Raw genomic sequence first — 8,374 nt, 5'->3', positions numbered from 1 at the left:
CTGCCGCCCCTCCCAGCTCTTCAGCAGCTCCATGATGGCAACAGTATGTGCTCCTCTCAGAAACAGCTGCACAGCAAGGTCAGCACCCAGGCTGCTGGGTGTAACACAGGTGGGCACACTGGGGGAGAAGATAAAGGCCACGAGTGTTCTGATTCTATCACACGAGGCATGAGTCTTTACTGCTGAACATGACCGTCATGTAAGGGAAAGCCTTGTTTCTTTGAAATGCTGAGAAATAGAGTGAATATAAATCAAAGTGAGTTAATCCATAAATACCAGGTTCTTATTACTTTTAATGAACTCAAAGGATAGCAATTTATATATCAGTTTGTTTGTAATAAAACTCAGAATAAACTTACAGGCTTTTATCTCTTTTCCTTTCCCTTTAAAAAAGAAAGAAAGAAAAATACAACTAACTAAAAGGAATTATTACCCTCTGGAAACTTTGAGGAACCTCAGCATGATCAGTGGCTATTCTGTTCCTGTTAGTTTTGGCACTGTGGCCAATTATTTTACTCAAAAGTTGGACTGAATTAAGCTCAGAAAAGGTTGGTCTTTATAACTCTCAGATTACTAAAGAGAGAGATAAAAAGAATCTTTAACTTAGCTACCTCTCAATCAGTCCTGTTAGTAAACAGGAAATTCAAAATTCATTTTTAAAAATTTAACATTTAGCAAACATACAGCGCGGGGGCAGGGGTTCGATTCCCAGGCTTGCCATGCTGGCCCTGCCCCCAGGGTGTGCTGAAACAGTTATTGAGACCGGGCTTAGTGCCATGCACCTGTAATCCCAGCACTTGGGAGGCTGTAAACAGGAGAATCACTACGAGTCTGATCTAGTAGTGAGACCCTGAATACCCTGTAGACCCTTCCCTAAAATACAGAAGAAAAAAAAAAAAATCCAGTATGTATCCACTCTGAGAATATAAAACCATGTAAAAGATGGAACCTGATCCTTCAAAAAGTAAAGATTTCCAAATAGTATATAATTAGCAAATACTGAAAAACAGCTATGAAAACATAGAATCCAGAAATAAACCACATACACGTGGTCTGCTGGCTTTTCAATGAAGGTGGCAACCTGAGTGGAGCTAGGGAGAGGACCAGTGAGCAGTGGGGAGAGAAAATAAGACGTTACGAAGGTCTCTACTTCAGAAACGACCAGGACCCTGGTGCAATGATAGCAAGCTTTTGAGAATCAAATGCCCAGCCTGCAACCCAAAGCCCACATATTTATTGCAAAGTATCAACACTACAATTAAACCCAAAAGATGAAAACAACTCATATGTTCACATCTTTTGTCTTAAGGAAAAATACAACATGTGTCATAGGTTCACCACTGTCCCAGAGTTCACAAGCTAAGAGAGAAATGAAGTTAAGAACGTCTTCTCTCACAAAACTTGGACTAGAGCTAAAACAAATAAGCATGGGTCTGCTACGAGAAACATACTTCATGATCAGTATTTGGCTAGGAACTGTGAGATGGCCAAGTAGGCATAAACTGTCCTTTAACTCTCTGACAATAACAAGGGGAACCGCAGACAATGTCACTCCATGCAGAAGAATTCTCTTATATTAGTCACTTCCCTGGTGCTGGAGCAAATATCTGATATACATAACTTTTTTAATAGATATATCTGTTATTTTATTACAAAACTATCATTTTAGCTTTGGTTGGCTACAGTGATAGCCACATACTGTGAGTGTGGCACAGCAGCTGTGATGGGACAACTGGACTCCCAACTTACTGAGCCAGAATTCAGGTACCTCAACTCTGCTACACACAAGTACCCTGCACTCCACATAGAGGCAATGCAAGTATATTAAATGTTGTTAAGACTATAAAAGTAGGGGTTCCTTTATGAGACTTTTTAATTTTTCTTCCCTTTGCCAATTAGTTTGCTTTAAAGGAATCAAATTTCTCACAGCAAGTCTGAACAACACTCAAGGAACATCACACTTATTTCTTTTTAAAAAGCAATGCCATGGGGAAAAAAAAAAAACCACACATACACACAAGGGCTGGGGAGATAGTTCAGTAAAATAAGTGCTTGCCTGGCAAGCACAAGGGCCTGAGTTCAATCCCCAATACCGCAAAAAATAAATAGCAATACTTGTGTGATTCATCTTTTACACCACAGGTGTAATGCTCACTTTAGCTTAAAACTCCTGTTTAGAGTCCCTTAAAAAAGTAAAAGCATTCCAGCAAGTTCTTCTGGATGGCGCTATTGCTGTGTGTTTATTGGTAGGTTACTTTCTTTGTTTGCTTTGAAGGGATCTTCCAATATATCTAAAATATTATTTTCTTATGGTGTCCTCTTCTTCAGTTAGGATTTCACATAATTCTAACACTTTGAATGTCTCCTTGCTGTCACACTGGTTTTCTAGCATGTCTTCATAGACATTCACAAAGGCAATTAGCTAGGGAGAACTATGACTGAGATGTAAATCAAGTAATTGACTTAGTAAGTTGGAGTATGTGGAAAGACCATGATCCTATAAAATCCCTTTCAAGTAATTCTACACACTTCCATTGTCTGGTACAAGTTTTACCATTTCCAGAGAATACTGGACTTCTCTCTCCGATACAGCATGACCACTTTAGCCAGTAGTGTATCTTTGGTTCCACTCAGTTACTTCTCATATCATCTTTGAGAAGTTGTTCTATATACATCAATTCATTATCCCAAAGTCTAAATTCCTGAATCACCCATGTTGGTGCTGCCAGGTTAGTAATTCTTTGCATCCTGATTAAGAACATCAGCAATAAATTCAAGCTCCTAAGATGGATCTTTCAGTCATTCCACTAATACTTGCCTATGGTGCCAAACTTGATAGTCTTTGGGCTGTTCCTCAATTACTGTAATGATGTAGTTTATTTCTTCATGTAGATCCTTTTGAAGGGACCATAAGAAAACTCTCCCGAAATGCCAAACTGTGTAAGTGGCTATGTTTAACTCAATGGCATCCTGAGTGAGCTGCAAGGCTCGCTGGCTTCCTTTATCCCACTGCAGAACAGCTCAGGAATAATCATAAACATCTCAGAATTTTTTACTATAGATGATCTACACCACTGGACTGGGACCATCATTCTGTAGCACTGGATCTATATCAGCCCACTGTGCTCTGTGCCTATACAGGACGTAGGTGGGCGAGACCAGGATCAGGAACCCATCATCCCTAGGAGACCCCATCGTCCGTAGGGGACCCCATGGCTTCCCTGGCCTCAGCTGCCATCTCATTCTCCTGTGGTTGCTGGGCCAGTGGTTGGGGAGACTATGGCGGAGGCTGCTGGGCTGATCGGGCTTGCCAACCCCCTTGGTGGCCACCATCTGGCCTGGGTGGGCAGTGCAGGGAGCACAGAGGCCCTGCCTTCACCCTCACCTTGCGCCCCCTTCACATACAAAACTTAAAGGATGAAAGGTTTATTTTGGTTCACAGTTTAGTCTAAGGTCAGCTGGCATGGCAGAAGGACACAGTAGAAGAAAAAATGCTCGCTTCACTATGGCCAAGAAGCAGAGAGAAAGATGAGCCAAGGACAAGAATACACCCTTCTAAGTCATGTGTAGTGACCCACCTCTACCAGGCCCTGTCCCCCAGCAGCATCCTCAGCTTTCATTCACTGAACTCATCGGTGAATGAAAGCACTAATCACTCACTAATGAGTACAGTGCCCCGTGACCCAATCACCTTCAAAACATGGGCTGGCCAAATAGCTCAGCAGATTAAAGTGCCTGCTTAGACAGACACAGCAGCCAGGGTTTGATCTGCGAGGCACGCTTAGACAGTGATTGAGACTGGGCGTGGTGGTACACACCTGTAATCCCAGCTCTTTGGGATGCTAAACACAGGCGGATCACCATGTCTGATCTACATAGTGAGACCCTGCAGACCCTTCCTGAAAAATACAAAAAAAAAAGAAAGAAAGAAAAGAAACAAAATGAAACAGACTTTGGGGGGACATTTTAAATCTAAACCATAAAGTCTCTATAGCTTCACATCTTCACTGGAAACTCCAGGGAACTTGCAAATCCAGATCTACACTGGAGAAGATTCTGTGCTGCTCCAACTTAGTGTAATTAAGTATTACGTCCCATAGCTGTGTCCACTCGCTTCTCTCTGGCAGTTATATCCTCATCTTTCCAGAGAAGCACATGAACATAATTATTCCCCAGCTGAGAAGATCCTTATGAACTAGTCTCTACCCTAACGTACTTCATCTTTGCCAAGTGTTCTTTATGAAGACAAGCGAGGGCAATTCTGATGGGCTACTTTGACCTACATCTGGCTCTAGTCTAAGAGCACAAAAGGCGATCTCATGTTAATACATTTCATATAGAGCAAATATAAGCTTCCCATATAATCAACCTTACTACCCAATACCTTTCTCTCCCCTAGTTATCCTATTTTTAATCACTTCAACTTTTTAAAAAAAATTTTTTTAAACCTTTTTCTGTTTGATAAACATTTCTCTAACCACTTGCAGTCTCATATTTTTTTTGCAGCATTCTTGAGTTCAATATCTAGGAACACCCTTCATGTGTTTAGTGCACTGCTCTATGAAAAGCTCATTGACTGGGCTGGCCCATACTCTAGACTAAAACTTCTGAACTCAGCAGCACTAGCTAATGTTTCCGACACCCACTGAGAGGACATCCTCCTCCTTAGGATCTCTATCTCTTGTTCCTGACTCTTTAGTTGGGCTCTTGTCCCTGCCACAAGGACTCAAGTACACAAGCTACTTGGACCTCTGGGAGATACTGTTCTAGACCTCCCATGTATGGTCAGAAGGAAAGGAATAAGGGAATGAAGCAGCAGTAAATATGGGGCCTGTTGAAAAAGAGAAGCATTTCTGTTATAACAGCCAGAATGCCTAATTAGCTTGGATCTCTAGTTCAGGGGTGGAAGGAAAGACACAGAGAGAAGAGCCCTATCACCCTATCACCCTATCACCCTGTAAAAAGCTGGGGATACAGAATGCAGTCTTCCCTTCCACTCAAAGGAAAAACCTCTCAGACAAGGAGATTCACAAACTGCAGAGGGAACTCACCTCAGCCATCAATACCATTAACTCTGGTAATCATCAGAAATTTATAAAAAGCAATATTCATAAAAAGGGGAACCAAGGTGAGCATATAAAACAATTTACCTAGAGGGAAGAGAATTCATAAAAACAAAAAAATTAAATTCCAATTACCAATGTGAAAACATTATATGAGATACCGTGTTTATGATAGGGGACTATTAAGGGGTCAGGGAGATGGCTCAGTAGAATAAGCACTTGACTGGCAAGCGCAAGGGCCTGAGTTCAAATCCCTGGTTCCGAAAAAATAAAAAAATTGAGTTATGATAGGGGACTATTATGAAAAAGCACAATCAGAAATATACAGATTTCTTAGAAATTAAAATAAATGTCAAAAAGCCAGTGTGGTGGTATATACCTGTAACTACTTTAGGAGGTTAAGACAGGATCATGAGTTTAGATCAACCTAGGCAACACAATGAGATTTCATCTCAAAAAAAAAGTAAAAAGAAAAAACAACAAAGAGCCAGGCACCATGGAACATGTCTGTGATCCCAGCACTGTGGGAGGCTAAGGATACAAACTGAACCCCAGCACATAATTCAGTGTGAAGGCCTTGGGTTCAAGCCCTAATACCAGAAAGGTGAAAAGCATGCACTCTGGAAGGTTGATTTAGGAGGTCTGGAAGTTTGAGCTCAGCCTAGTCAACTTAGTAAGAAAACTTTTCAAAAGGCTAAGAATGTGGGTTGGGGCAAAGATGGATGGATGGACGGACGGACGGACGGACGGACGGACAGACAGACAGACAGACAGATGTTTTTGAGCTAATGACCAAAACTAGTGATAAAGAGAAAATGGTAGAAGAAATATCCAACACATCAAGCAAAAAGACAAAGATATCCAAAGCTTGGGGTACTCAGTAAGAATCACAGAAGATAGATCCATAATAGAACATAGATCTATTATAATTTCATTTGAAGAAATGAAGTGGGAAAAGAAATTATTTAATAAATAATTTAAATATTATTATAGGGCAGAAAATTAAAGAAATTATAGAAGAAAAAACTCTGAACTATATAGAGGCATGATTGTTCACAATTAAAAAACCCACCATGGACTCCAGCATGAAAAGTAACAGTTACAACAATTAACCCTTATTAAGTACCTGCCAGTTAAGAGATATTGCTTTAGGTGAGTATAAAAGCGAATTCCAAAGATGCTGCCCAAAGGAAAAAGTGGTTCTGGAAAAGGGAGGAAAGGGGGAGCAACCTCTGGGAGTGATAGTGCTGACAAGAAGGTTCAGGACCCCAAAGGGGGTGGCAATGCAGTAAAAGTCTAACACAGTCTATGTGAAAAACACAGCAAAATTATGGAAGCCATGTAAAAGTTAAAGACTGGAAAGAGATTCAGTAAAGTGGCTGCACAATATAGTAAAGATAAAGCCAGGCAAGGGAGTGACTTGGGTTGGATGACCAGACGCTCCATGGTAGGGCCATTTCAAGAGCAGCATTTGCCTTGCCTGTGAGTGGAATGGATAAGCCTGTGTTTACAGACCCACCAATTAAGACAAAGTTTAGATATCATATTACTATGGTTGAAGGGAGAAAATAAAATTGTATGAAAGATTAAAAAAAAGGAGGAGCAGCCTGATAGCTCAGCGGACTAAAGCGCCTGCTTAGAGAAAATATTAATATTAGCACTCTGAGAGGTTGAGACAGAAGAACTACAAAAGCCTGGCCTGGGCAATTTAATAAGAATTCTATCTCAAAATATAAAAGGAAAAATAGTGTGGCTATCTCAGTGCTAAGGTTCTGGTTTAATCCCAAGTAATGAGAAGGAGTATCAGCTCACACAAATCAATAACCTTCACCTTGTGATAATGCCAATGTAGTTAATCTTCCTTCATAGTTAACTACATGTTTTATAAAATCATATTCCTGAAAATTATACAGGCAACTATACTAATCATAAGTTAAAGGGTGAGGGAAAGCACTCCTGCTGGACAGTCATCTCTAGAGACAGAATGACTTGGAAAGGGACAGAGGTTCACACTTTAGATTGACAGGTTTAAGAGATAACTGTGGAATTAAAAGTTCATCAGCAAAACTATTTTAACAATGACAACAAATCTCTAATGACTTAACTGTGTTTACCTAGCACTAGGTTAAAACAGATAATACGAAAGTTAGAAGACAATGACAAATCTTATTTGTATCATTCTGGGGATAAGAGGGTTGAACGTACATGAGATGGACTCTGAATTAATGTGGCAACAATTAATTTGCTCTTATTTAGATTATATATATATGAGAAAGAAAATGTTAAAGAAAATGTTGATTATATGGATTTGGATCAGACAGGAAAGGAAACCTAAAAGACAATAGAAACCAACTATATATTACTTTTTTTTTTACTTTGACAAACTTTATTAAATTTTGAATCATTATAGGGTATTGGTATCTCTTACTGCAGCCTAGAATCTCAGGATCAGAGGGGTGGTAAAGTGGCAACAGTGAATATGGGTATCTGGTCTCCCAAAAGTACCTGCCGTTCAACCCGATTCTTCAATGGCTGCCAGGCGGATCACTCCTCCACTGGAACCATCCTGCTCCACAGCCAAAGCAAGAGCATTGGCAGTGAACTGCAGACTATGCTCCTTGGTCATGCCTTTCCAATAGGTGGCATCGACATAGCCATAGATATATGAGCTCCGGGAACCTACAACAGCAAAGGCCTGCCTTACCATCATACCTCCCATGGGAACTGAGTAGACCTGCCCTCCTTCTTGAGGGTCCCAGCCTGCAACGATGATTCCTGCCGTCAGCTCTTCCCAGTATTGGTAACACATCTCTTTAAACAGGCTGGCTGCTGTGTGTTCCAGTGGAGGCTCATTCCACTCAATGCTGTGGAAACCAAGCTGGTAAGTGACAGTATCTGCTACTGCCTGGGTGTCAGCAGGTAACCTGAGCGGCAGCAGAAGATTTGGTCAAGAACAGGAGTCAGCTGGTCAGTGACTCAATTGGCGAAGTAGGACCCAGTGGTTGTTCTGGAGTCTACTCCCCGAGCCATGCCCCTGTCAAACTGCAGAGCCATGATCGTGGTCCCTGTGGAGATTCTTGGTTTTCCTAGTCTGGGGTGATGGTCTCCAGCCCCCAGGCGGGTACAGGTCCCACTCCTCCAGCTCTTAGCATGGTAGTCACCATTTTTCTCTTATCCAACTATATATTACTAATAAAAAGTATGCTACGTGTCTGTCATTCTGGTCTTCTGAATACGGGCTGCTTGTCATGACACACCAGTTGCTGCTGTGCTATCTCTTGGGTAGATGATTGTTCAAAAAGAAGGGGGTG

General features: G+C 41.2%; 1 protein-coding gene and 2 pseudogenes across 6 annotated transcripts in view; all 3 read right to left on the bottom strand.

The window, feature by feature from the left end:
• Window positions 1-8,374, bottom strand: part of Ttc27 (tetratricopeptide repeat domain 27) — a 213,366-nt gene that overhangs the window by 128,425 nt on the left and 76,567 nt on the right. The gene's annotated exons all lie outside the window — the stretch shown is intronic.
• LOC105741685 lies at window positions 2,252-3,333 on the bottom strand (annotated as a pseudogene).
• On the bottom strand, window positions 7,512-8,227 carry LOC105741684 (annotated as a pseudogene).

This window comes from Octodon degus, unplaced genomic scaffold (assembly GCF_000260255.1).
Source record: "Octodon degus isolate 3935 unplaced genomic scaffold, OctDeg1.0 scaffold00020, whole genome shotgun sequence".
NCBI lineage: Eukaryota > Metazoa > Chordata > Mammalia > Rodentia > Octodontidae > Octodon > Octodon degus.
This window is presented reverse-complemented; position numbering and strand designations above follow the sequence as displayed.